The following is a 12,374-nucleotide window of genomic DNA, read 5'->3' as shown; positions in this document are numbered from 1 at the left end:
CTAATCATCCTAACATATAAAAACCCAGGGTCCATAATGAGCACTTGAAAGTGCAACCAAACACCAGAAGTCAGTCCTGCAGTCAGTGCTGGGTTGCCGTGGAGACCCAGCACTGACTGCCACTGGTGCTGGTGCAGCAAACCAGCACTGACTGCCAAGGGGGATGCAGATCAGGCCCAGAGAGAGGCCTAGAGAGAGAGGCGCAGGGTCTGATCCACTGCCTCCACAGCAGCTGTTGATCAGCTGTTGCCTCTCTCTCTCTGGGCTTCACCAGCAGCTGCACCGTTGTTTCTCTCCAGACCTCCGCAGGCTGCTGATAAGCCTCACCTCTCTGATCAGGCCTGGAGATAGGCCTAGAGATGCTGATTAGCAAAGAGACTGACCAATCAGAACCAAATCTGGGTCAACTGTGAGGAGTCAATGGCTGCCTATGAGGAAGAGTTTTTGATGCTGACTAGCATAGAAACCAACAAATCAGAACCAAATTGGCGGGCAGGGAGGGCAGTTGGGGGCAAGATCAGGCAGGCAGGGGCAGTTAGGGATGATCAGGCCGGCAGGGGAGAGCAGTTAGGGGCAGGAGCGATTAGGCAGGCAGTAGGTGAGTGGTTAGGAGCCAGCAGTCCCGGATTGTGAGACGGATGTCTGACTGCAGGTTTAGATCCGATCAGGCCTAAACCGGCAGTCAGACATCCCATAAAGGGTCCCAGATTGGAGAGGGTGCAGGCTGGGCTGTGGTACACCGTCCTCCCACCCTCCCACCATGCATGCATTTCATGTACCAGGCCTCTAGTAAATAAATAAAAGGTAAGGACAGAAACAAATTTTGTAAAAAATCATCTTGAGATACAATGTTTGATCCATGTGTTTGTTACTTAGAAGTGAAGTGTTTGAATGATCACTTTCAATTTGTTAAGGTTTATTTTATTGCCTAGAATGTGGTCTGGGTTTTGGAGAATGTAACATGTGAGCTTGAGAAAAAATGTGCACTCTGCTATAGTTGAAGTAGTCTATAGATGCCAATTACACTCACGTGATTAATGGCATTGAGTTCAACTATGTTCATACTGATTTTCTGCCTGCTGGATCTGTTCATTTCTGAAAGAGGGGTGTTGAAGTCTCCAATGACAAATTCACTCAATTTTTGTAAGAGTCATTATTACTTTTTCACTTTTGAAAGATAATTCCACAAAATATGAAATTTTAGGTTGGAGTGTTTGTTTTTCCTCTCAGCACTAAATCTTTTACTCCACTCTCCTCTTGCTTGCATGGTTTCCAACAAATAGGATGCAATTTATACCTGTTTTGTTTCTAAGTAAGATTTCCTACTCCGGTTTCTTAGGAATTTTTAAAATGTTATCTTATTCTTTATAATTTTTAATTTATAAATGTTATACTGCGGTGCAGTTCTTTTAGTATTTATTCTGCTCGGTGTTTTCTCTTCTTTCTGGATCTATGATTTGGTCTGACATTAATTTTGGGGAAATTAACAGTCATTACTTTTTAAAATAATATTCATTCCACTTTATGTTACCACAGTTATCACACAGTCCTTGGGTATTCTATTCTACTTTTTTTCAGCTTTTGTTCTTCTTATTTTTGTTTTTTGAAAATTCTCAATATATCTGATAACATACAGGTTTATTTCCTCACCCATGTTCAATATATATAGTAATAAGCCTACCAAATCCATTCTACGTTATTGTCATTGTCTTTTTTGAATGTTTAGTATTTTTTTTTCCTGATTGTTTCTTAGTATTTACATTTCTCTGTTCTCATTGTTTTTGTGTTCTTGCATGCTGTATACTTTCCCATTAGAGCCCTTAGCATATTATTTATAATTGTTTAAAATTTCCAGCCTGATAATTTCAACATCCTAGACCTCTCTGATTCTAATGTTTGATTTGTCTCTTCGAATTGTATTTTTTTGGCTTATGATACACTTCATGTTTTTTTAATAGTCATATATGTTGTGTTAGGTAAAAGGAACTACTATAAATAGGCCTTAAGCCATGTCTTTGTGAAGTGTGAGAGGCAGGGAAGTGCATTATAGTCCTGTGATTAGGTCTCAGTATTTAATGAGCTGACTGGACTATGAACAAATATCACAAGTGTTTCTCAGTCCCATCCTGCCCCTACCATCCCAGGGAAAACAGGAGGACTAGAGCTGGCCAGAGTCGGATTCTTACCTTCCCAGGTCATTTAGGTACTAATATTCTAGAAGTTCATGCTCTGGTTAACTAGTTGAAAAGATACTTACTTAATTATATATTTAGGTACTAGTGGGGAGAAAAAAGTAGACTCAATGGGATATTACATATAACAATAAAACAAAAATTAATTAAAAGTATGAAATATAAGAAAATGGAGTTGGAGGTGATTACTTAAAAGGTATAAAACCTCAGAATAAAATAAAATATTTTAAGACTACAGTATTACAAAAAACCAAACAACTAATAAAACATTTTACATGAAAAATACAATAAAGTAATATTTTAAAAATTGTTACTTATTAGAAAACATTAGACATATTTATGTATCCATATCCATATAAAATTTATAAAAAAGATAGTGTCTATGCTCATAAAAAAGAAAAAAAAAACACGTAAAAATAGAGTTGAAAAGGGGATGCTATTTTTTAAGAGAAGAATCTTCCAATGATAGAAGTTTAGGATTTATCAATGCACAAAGGAACACAGATTTATTTAAGTAAAATAAAATGTTATCCAATCTGTAGGTAAATATTTATTTTCAAGATTTACGGTCAGGCTGCAAATTTGCTAAATATCTTTTTGCAGGGCAATTTGGTTGTTACTTATTTACCCTTGGATTATCTGTCACCCAAATATAAATTTTACTTGTTAAAAACAAACCAACTTGGAAAGATAAACGTGTACAGGAGTGACATTCCAAGTTGTGGATAGGAAGGTGGTTAAGTAAGATATTTTAAAAATTTCCTCTATCAATTACTGCATGATTACATCTTTATACTATACTCTAGGGGTATCGAACTCAATCAGAGAAGGGGCCAAAATCTAAAATCCAGCCTAAATCGCGGGCCGAATGGTTTACTGAACAGTCATAAACTGTCATTGTGATGGAAACGCAGCGGAGTGCAGTGATGACAGCGTGGTGCGGGCCACATTGCAAGGCCTGGCGGGACGGATTTGGCCCATGGGCCTTGTGTTTGACACATGTGCTATACTCACTACCTTGATGTTTAAAAAAAAAAATAGAAGTAGAAATGCAATGTGAAGAAAATCCCTTTGCAATAAATGTCAGCATCTACTTTTGAAATGAATTAAAATTATCTAAATGATTGCAAAGGGTTAATAATTAAATCAATCTGTACAAGGAGCTGTTAGTTTACATTAATACCAAATTAATCAGTTACTGTGCATCATAAAACTGTACAAAGGAATTAAAATATGGGTGAATTATTTTCAAACAGATATTCCATAGTGACAAATGTTTCTATTTACTGTAGATAATACAGTGTGCTTTATGAATTCTTGATAACTAAAAACTGAGAGTAGTAATAACACTTTAGATCCCTAGAAATAATAAAAAGCCTGGAAATACACTTACAGTAATTCTTGGTAACATATATTAATACCAGTGACTTGGTGCACGGATTCGTGCACAGTGAAAGAAAATTAATTAGAAGGTGGTCATCAAGGTGGGAATGGGTGAGATGGGCCAGACACGCCCTGGAGCCAACCTCCCACAGTCCCTCCCCAGCAGGCCACATCCAGGGTAGCACCATGGCCTGAAGGACTTCTGCAGAGTGAGCTGTCCAGGAGTGCAAGAGGGCACCCTGCAAAGTTGCTGTAGTACAGGGTGTGGGACAAACACAGGTGTGCAATAAACCGGATTGGAACAGTGCCGCAGCAACCAGATTGGAACAACCCACAGCCAAAAGTGGAATCACACGGCCCCATGAGGAATCAGGCTCCCTCCTCTCTGGTTTCAGGTTGTATCACTGCCAAGTCACTGCAGCTCAGCAGCTCATGCGTTGAGTGTCTTCCCCCCTGGTGGTCAGTGTGTGTCATAGTTACCAGTCAGATGGACACTTAGCATATAGTCTTTTATATATATATATATATATATATATATATATATATATATATATAGAGAGAGAGAGAGAGAGAGAGAGAGAGAGAGAGAGAGAGAGAGACTATATTTTCACTTCTGAAGAATTAAGCATTCTTTTCAAAGCCTAAACAATGATTAGCAAGTGTGCATGTCCTGTTATTTGCTGTAATCAGAAGTGTACTCATTATCAACCTACAAAACTATCTATATCGTACATTTGAATAGGTCATTAATTCAACATCTAATAATGATTAACATCAGGTATTTTATGGACAGAATCATGAATCATAAGATATATTAAAATAGCTAATGAAATAGAATTAAAGTGATTGATAAATATGCAATAAATAGTAACATGCTATTATTTTAAAACTTCCCTACACACCATTACATTTTAGTTATAATCCTAAAGTAAAATACATTGGAAAAAGATACTACTGTTAATTCTCTTCTAAAACATTTTGAAAGTCACAAATAAAGCAAAGATTCTTTAAAATACAAAATAAGATATCCAGTTTAGTTTAGAAATAGCATTCAACTTGTGCAAATATATAGGAGATATACACATGGAAGTATAGGCCTATATTTACTGGGAAGTAAATAGGTTATCTAAAAGCATAGTCTAGTCCTGGACCAAATGAGAATTTCAATTTTTCTTGGTACATTAGTCATATATCCAAATTCTCAGCTGAACTCTATTATTGTTACTAAAAAATTATCATAACTTCTATGAAGATAAATAATTGCAAATATAATTAGATACTGTACATTGCTTTTTAATAATCAGATATTTTATATAATTTATTTATTTTATTATAAAGATTTTCAGACATTAAAAAACAACAACTACCCAATAGATTTCTTATTATGGGTATTTTGTGAGCATGTTTTTAAGAGAACTATTTATAATGTTTTTTGACCATATACTGAAGTTATGTACACCCATACTTTCCTCATATCATGCAAATATTTGACATAAAACTTCACTAACTGAGTGTATCTTTGCCTTTTCTAGCTTTATCTTATACGTTCAAATGTATACAGTATAAAACCCTTTAACCTCAAGAGATGTTCCTCTTTACTGGCATTTATACTTTATTTCCAGATCATAGCCAACTTAATTTATATTCATTTTTCCTAATCTGTTGTACTGTTTCCTGTCTATCATTTCAGTATTTGTTTTATTGGTATACTAGAGGCCTGGCACATGAAATGCATGCATGGTTAGGGTCCCTAGGCTTGGCAGGCTATCAGGGCAGATCTGTGGGGTGACCACCAGGGCCATTGGGGTCCCCGCCTGGGGACTGTGGACTGGGGCAAGCTCCTACACTGAGTGTCTGCCCCCTGGTGGTCAGTGCACATCATAGTGACCAGCTGTTTGGCTGGTGGTTCCACCATTCGGTCAATTTTTCATATTAAGCTTTTATTATATATACCCTCTCCCTGTCTTTTTCTTATGCTTTAGTATTAATGTAAAAAGTCACAAAAATACTGGTGTTTTCTATTATAAACTTGGCACAGGCACATTTAAATTGTCCTATGATTTTGATAGTCATTCATATTGACTTTATCTGGCTTGGCTTTTTTTTTTTCTTTTCTTTTCTTTTTTTTTAACTTCTATGGTAACCTTTAAAATGCCCTTATGTTTAACCATCTTCCAATCTTACAGTTCCTTAGATTTCCACTAATACTCACAACATATGACCTCATTTAAAAAAAAAAAAACAGAAGCTTTCAAGGGAAAGCTTGTAAGATTACTGTTTCCAATTATACAAATCTCCCTAAATTTGCTCTCATCTTACTCTTCACTCTTATTAAGGAACAACTGACCTCTACCAGCAATTTGGATCCTACTCTTTCTAATTCTTCAGAAAATGTACTTTGCTGGTGTCCAGTAAACCTTGACAAGTAATAGTATTAATCATCTTTTCTATAAATTGTAGCATGTTTGTTTTTCTCATTGTTTATTCTGTTTCTTTTATTTCTATTGTGCAGTGCATTGACAAAACATCTGCTAAAATATTAAATAGAGGCATTGCAAAATAGCAACTTATGTATCTTTTTGTACTAAATTAGAATGGTTGCAATATTCACCTAGAAGGTATAAACATGTACTATATATGCATCTAACATCAGGCCTCTAAAATATATGAAGCAAACTTTGGCATAATTCAAAGGAGAGAGGATTTTAATGAGAATTGAAGACTTCACTAATTGACTTTCACTTGCACATAGGAGATAGAAAAACAATAATAGAAGATTTGAGCAACTGTAAGTCAATTGTCACTAACAGCTGTGGACAGAACTCTCCACCCAACAGGAGCAGAAGACACGTTTTTCTCCAGTGCACATGGAACATTCTTCAGTGTAGAGCATATATTTGGGCTATAAAACAAGTGCTAAAACCTTCAAAACACCAATTTGGATGGATCTATTAAAAAAGGAAATACTCAAACAAGACAAAAATTAACATGCTTGTACATTATTGGTGGAAATGTAACTAGGTTAGCCTCCGTAGAAAATGGTACAGCACTTCCTCAAAAAAGATAATTATCAAATGATCCAGCGATTCCACTTCAAGGTATATAAACAAAATGATGTTGGAACTCAAACAGATATTTGTAAACTAATAGGTTACTCAGCATTGTTCATTATGGTTAAAATATGGAAGTAACCATGAATAAATGAGTAATTAAAATATGATAAATACATACTATAGCACAGTATGCAGACATAAAAGGGAGACAAATTCTTTAATATAGATGAAATTTGAAAATATTATGCTAAGTGAAATAAACCAACAAGGACAACTGTTATATAATTCAACTTATATGAAGTGACTATACATTTTTAAACAGTAAAATATAGGTTAGTGTGAACTTGGAGGAGAGGTGCTGTGGAGGAATTGTTAATCATTATAGAGATTCTGTTTTGGGTGGGTGATAAAAATGTTCTGCAGATGGATGTTATGATGGTTGCATAATGGTATGAATGTACTTAATTCCACAGAATTATACACTTAAATGCTTAAATGTATATAATAAATATACATATATTATATATTTCACCAAGACAAACTACATAAAAATTAACTTAAATTAGCTATCATAGCTATTTATATTTATTGCCCATAAGGTAATGGGTTAGTTGGGTGCTTCTTTTTATCTGAGCTGGGTTCAATAAAGATTATTCATGCACTTGTGTTCACCTGTAGGTAAAATACGTGAGTCTGCTTATGAACCTTCGCATACGTGTGAAGTCTGGCTGGTATGCCAGGCTATCACAGTATTTTATGTAATCTCTCATTTCTAGCAAGATAGTCTGGGATTTTACTCATGATGGAGCTAGGGGTCTAAAAGAAATATTGGAAGTATGCAATATGTGGCCTCAACTTAGAACTATCATAATTTCTACCATTGTCTGTTAGTCCAAATAACTCATGGATGGCCCAGGATCAAGATATGACAGAATGTACTCTATATTTTGAAGAGAGAAGTTTTAAAATCACATTTAAAAAAGAAATATAAGAAGTGGCATAGAATTGCTATCAATATAACACAATAATAAATCATCTTTCAGTGCTTTGCTAATATATTGCTTAGAGTTTTAGAAAATATGTTTTAAACACAATATCTTATATTATAAATAAATACCATATATAGATGAATATATACTTAATAAATGTATTTAATTTATATAATTTACATTCTATAAGAAGTATATCTTTTTCACATCACTTGTTTGCACACAGAACTTATCAAGTGAACCCTCTGTAATTAATTCTCAAATTCTAATGCCATGCCTGTTTTTAATTCATTCTGTTTTTAAGTTCATTTTACTAGTGATATTAGAGCAGAACTGAGCATTTTGCTAACGAATAGAGTTCTGAGAATTTGAATATATTATTTTGTTCATTTCCATGAAGCTTTTTCACCCCAATTGATCAAAACATAATAATGTTATTATAGAAAGCTATCCATCAGTTGTCAATTTGCAACTTCAAATAGGTTTCTCCACCCTTTGAGTACCATTTGAGATACCAATTACACAGCTGATATATAACCTATTCTTTATTACATTAGAGCATCTGGCCATCAATCTACTTTCTCATTTTCAAGAAACAATAGGAATATCAGTAATATTCAGATTTTTATCTCAGGCCATTTCCATCTAATTTTAAAAGGATATTTCCCCGAACTTTGAAAATTAACATAGGATGCATATGATAATGTCTCAATTTTATATATCCTACACTTTGACCAAAACTTATTATATTTTTTCCCCTGGGCAGGGTGGCACAGCTGGTGGGAGTGTCATCCTGTGCACTGAAAGCTGGTGGGTTTGACTCCTGGTCTGGGCACAAACCCAGGATGTACATTTGATCCCTGGTCGGGATGCAAAGAGGAGATGGCAGGATTATTAAGTTTTTCTCTCATCCCTCTCTTTCTCTCTTCCTCCATCCCTCCCTTCCTCTCTCTAAAATCTCAATAGAACATATAAAAAGTTAAAATTTTAAAAATCTTACATATTCAACTGTCTTGCTCTCATATAACACAACTGCATGTTTCCCACATTAACGACATTGCAATTCTTTAATTCTACAAACCTTTAACTTTTTCTGATATTATCTTTTCTCCCACCCATATTCAGGTTAAGCATACATTTAATTATTTTTTTTTTAGTCTGTCTTATTGTCCCTCCCCTTTTAATCTTGGAGACTTCCTTTTTCTTTTCTCTGTCTACAGTCTCTTTTCGTTAAGTTTCCTGATTTCACTGGTGAATATTTTGTGGTCGTAAATGTCATTTATACATCAGTTATTCCAACTTTATCTCTCCAGTCAAGATTTGTTTTTCCTGAACACCATACTCACATATCTGTCTACTTGACATTTCTATTTGGATGAATAATAGATGTCCCAATAAACTAACACATCCAAACTGAACTTTTAAATTTCCATCCAGACCTGCTCCCCAAGCAACCATCCCCATCTCAGTGAATGATAACTCTATCCTTCCATTTGCCAAGGACAAATGCCTCGGAGTCATTCATAACTCTTCATTTTTTTCCTCATAATCCATATATATAATATATTAAGAAATATTGCTGGTTCTATCTTTACAACATATCTAGAATGAAATCACTTCTCACTGCTAGCAGCACTATTACTACTGTGGGTCAAGACATCATCAATTCTGACTTGAGTTCCCTCTATAGCTTCTTAACAGGTTTAACATAATCCAGTTATTACACTCTTACAGTCTATTTTCAACAGAAAAATAAAAAATGACTCAATTCAAATTCAAGTCAGTTAGAGTCCTGCATCCTCTCTTCCCCATTTTTGTACCCTTCAGGATTATTCTATTCCTGCCACCCTGTTTTCCTTATTTGTAATTCCTTTATTACACCAAGCACACTGTCACTTTAGGGCCTGTGCACTGGCTGTTCTCATTGCCTGCAATGATCTTTTCACAGAGTTGATGATGGTCACATCTTCATTTCTCTCAGGCACTTGCTGAATAATTGCATTACAAGGAAACATAATCCTATTATTTTATTTGAAATTGCAAGTGCTGACTGCTCCACCCATCCCAAAGTTTTAGCTTTCCCAATACTTCATTCAGTATTCTATTATCATTTTTTCTACAATATATTTTTTCTAAAATACTGCATAATTCACTTATTTTCTGTGTTGTCTGTCCTCTTCTAAAATGTAATTATAATCAAGATTGTGATCTTAGTTTTTTTCATCTATTTGTGTGTGTGTGTGTGTGTGTGTGTGTGTGTGTGTGTGTGTGTGTTTCAATGACATACCTATACCAGAAACAGAACAATGTCAAAGCCAAAGTTGTAGCGCAAATAGTATTTGTGAAATGCGTACTCAGATCTCTGAGGAGGGATCATTGTCATCTTGAAATCAAAATTCAAACTTGGGGTTCCCGGGAGTTGAGACTCCATATTCAGAGGGAAAGGGGATTTGTAAGGCTATTCATGAACATTCTGGGAGGGAAAGATTGGCATGTGAATTAATTGTCACTTATGGGTAAAATTTTGTATAATTATTTTATTATAGTAAGAACACAACATGAGGTCTACCCTTTTAATAAAATTTTAATACAGCATTGTTAACAATTTTGTACAACATATCGGGACGGGCTCATGAAGGAGGCAATCAATCAATGTGTTTCACATCAATCAATATTTCTGTCTTTCCCCCTCACTTTCTCTCTCTCTAAAAAAAAAAAAAAAAAAAGGAAAAATATGCTCAGATGAGGATTTAAAAATAATAATAACAACAGTTTTGCTAGTGTTGGTTAAAGTGTCCCATAAACTTTAATTAGGCCAAATGAGCTGATGATATTGTTCAAGGCTTGTGTATACAGTATATTTATTGATTTCTATTTGTTATATCACTTGGAAACATGGTAATGTATTTGTTTATATTTGTGATTTATTTTTCTTTGTAATTTTAACAGTTTTGTTTTGAAGCTCTGTTGTTATAAATTTTAGGATAATATGCTCTCAGATGAATTAACCCCTTGGTCATAATGAAATGTTCTTCTTTACTATTTGTAAAATTTTTGCTCTAAAACATAATTTCTTGATATTAATAGCCATTCCATTTTTCTTCTGATTAGCATTAGCAAAGTATCATTTCACATCTTTTATAATAAAACTATTTGGTTCATATATAGTAAGCTTTGTAGGAAGTATACAGATGATTATTACATTGTTAATCAATTCAACCACCACATTCTTTTAACTTAGTATACACATAATTTATATTCAATTAATTACTGATATGTTTGGGTTTAAATTCCCTGTCTTACTCTTTGGTTTCTGTTTGTCCACCCTGTTTTTGTACTTTTCATTTTTTACCTTTCTATTTATCTTATGGTTACTGAGAATTTAATGGTTCCATTTTATTTTTGTTGTTAGGTTATTACTTATAAATTCTTTTGTGTTGTTTTTATGTGTGTTTTATTTTTTACAATATATTTTTATTGATTTCAGAGAGGAAGGGAGAGAGAGATTGAAACATCAGTGATGAGAATCATTGGAATCATTGATGGGCTGCTTCCTGTATGTCCCTCACTGGGGATCAAACCTGCAACCATGCATGTGCTCTGACCACTGGGAATTGAATCATGACCTCCTGTTTCATAGGTCAATGCTCAAACACTGAGCAACACTGGCTGGGCTTTTGTGTGTATTTTAGAGTTTATGGAATAACTAGAGGCCCAGTGCACAAATTCATGCACCAGTCGGGTCCCTTAGTCTGGCCTGCAGGATAGGACTGAAACTGGTTCACTGACATCCCCCAAAATTGTGAGAGGGCAAAGGGCAGGCCAAGGGACCCCACTGGTGCACTATCAGGACCAGGGAGGGACTGCAGGAGGGTTCCGGGAATGTCCAGCCTATTTTGCTCAGTTCCAATCTGCCAGACCCCAGCAGCAAGCTGACCTACTGTTTGGTGTGTTTGTCCCTGGTGGTCAGTGCACATGATAGTGACTGGTCCACTGGTCCACTGTCTGCCTCCTGGGTTGTCAGTGTATGTCATAGCAAGTGGCTGAGTGGCTTTAGCATATCATTAGGATATTACACTTTGATTGATTGAATGGCCAACTGCATTACTGGATACTTAGCACATTAGGCTTTTATTATATAGAATTATTGTTTTATCTAAGTCTCATTTCAAGTGATATATACTGCTGTATATAAAATAACCCTAAAACAGAGTATACTTCCCTCTCAGCATTTGTGCTATTTCTGTCACATATTTAACCTAAATATATGCAATAGTATTACTTATTTAAATAGTTTATTACTTCTTAAAAAAGATTATCATTTAAAAACTTTGTATTTATCTATGTGTTAAGCTTTTCCTGAGCTTTCTATTTTTGTTTGTTTGTTTGTTTGCTATACTTGCCTTCCATCAGTAATGGCAAGTATAGCATTTCTTTTCAATGTAAAACTAACTTAAATAATTACTTTAGTTATGAAAAGTGTAATTTTTTATTGTTTTTACTTCAGTACTGTAAAAATGTTGTTATACTGTCTTCTATATTGCATTGTCTTCAATGAGAAATCTATTGCTCTCTATATTTTTGTTTATTTTGATCCAATGTCTCTTTTGTTGGAGCCTCTCTAAAGATTTTCTTTTAATCACTTTTTAAGCAATTTGATTATAAAATAATTTCATGTAATTTTTTTCACATTTCATGTGCTCTGGATTCAATGAGCTATATATGTTTATGGCTTTCATCAGATTTTTCATATTTTC

This window comes from Pipistrellus kuhlii, unplaced genomic scaffold (genome assembly GCF_014108245.1).
Source record: "Pipistrellus kuhlii isolate mPipKuh1 unplaced genomic scaffold, mPipKuh1.p scaffold_m20_p_4, whole genome shotgun sequence".
NCBI lineage: Eukaryota > Metazoa > Chordata > Mammalia > Chiroptera > Vespertilionidae > Pipistrellus > Pipistrellus kuhlii.
This window is presented reverse-complemented; position numbering follows the sequence as displayed.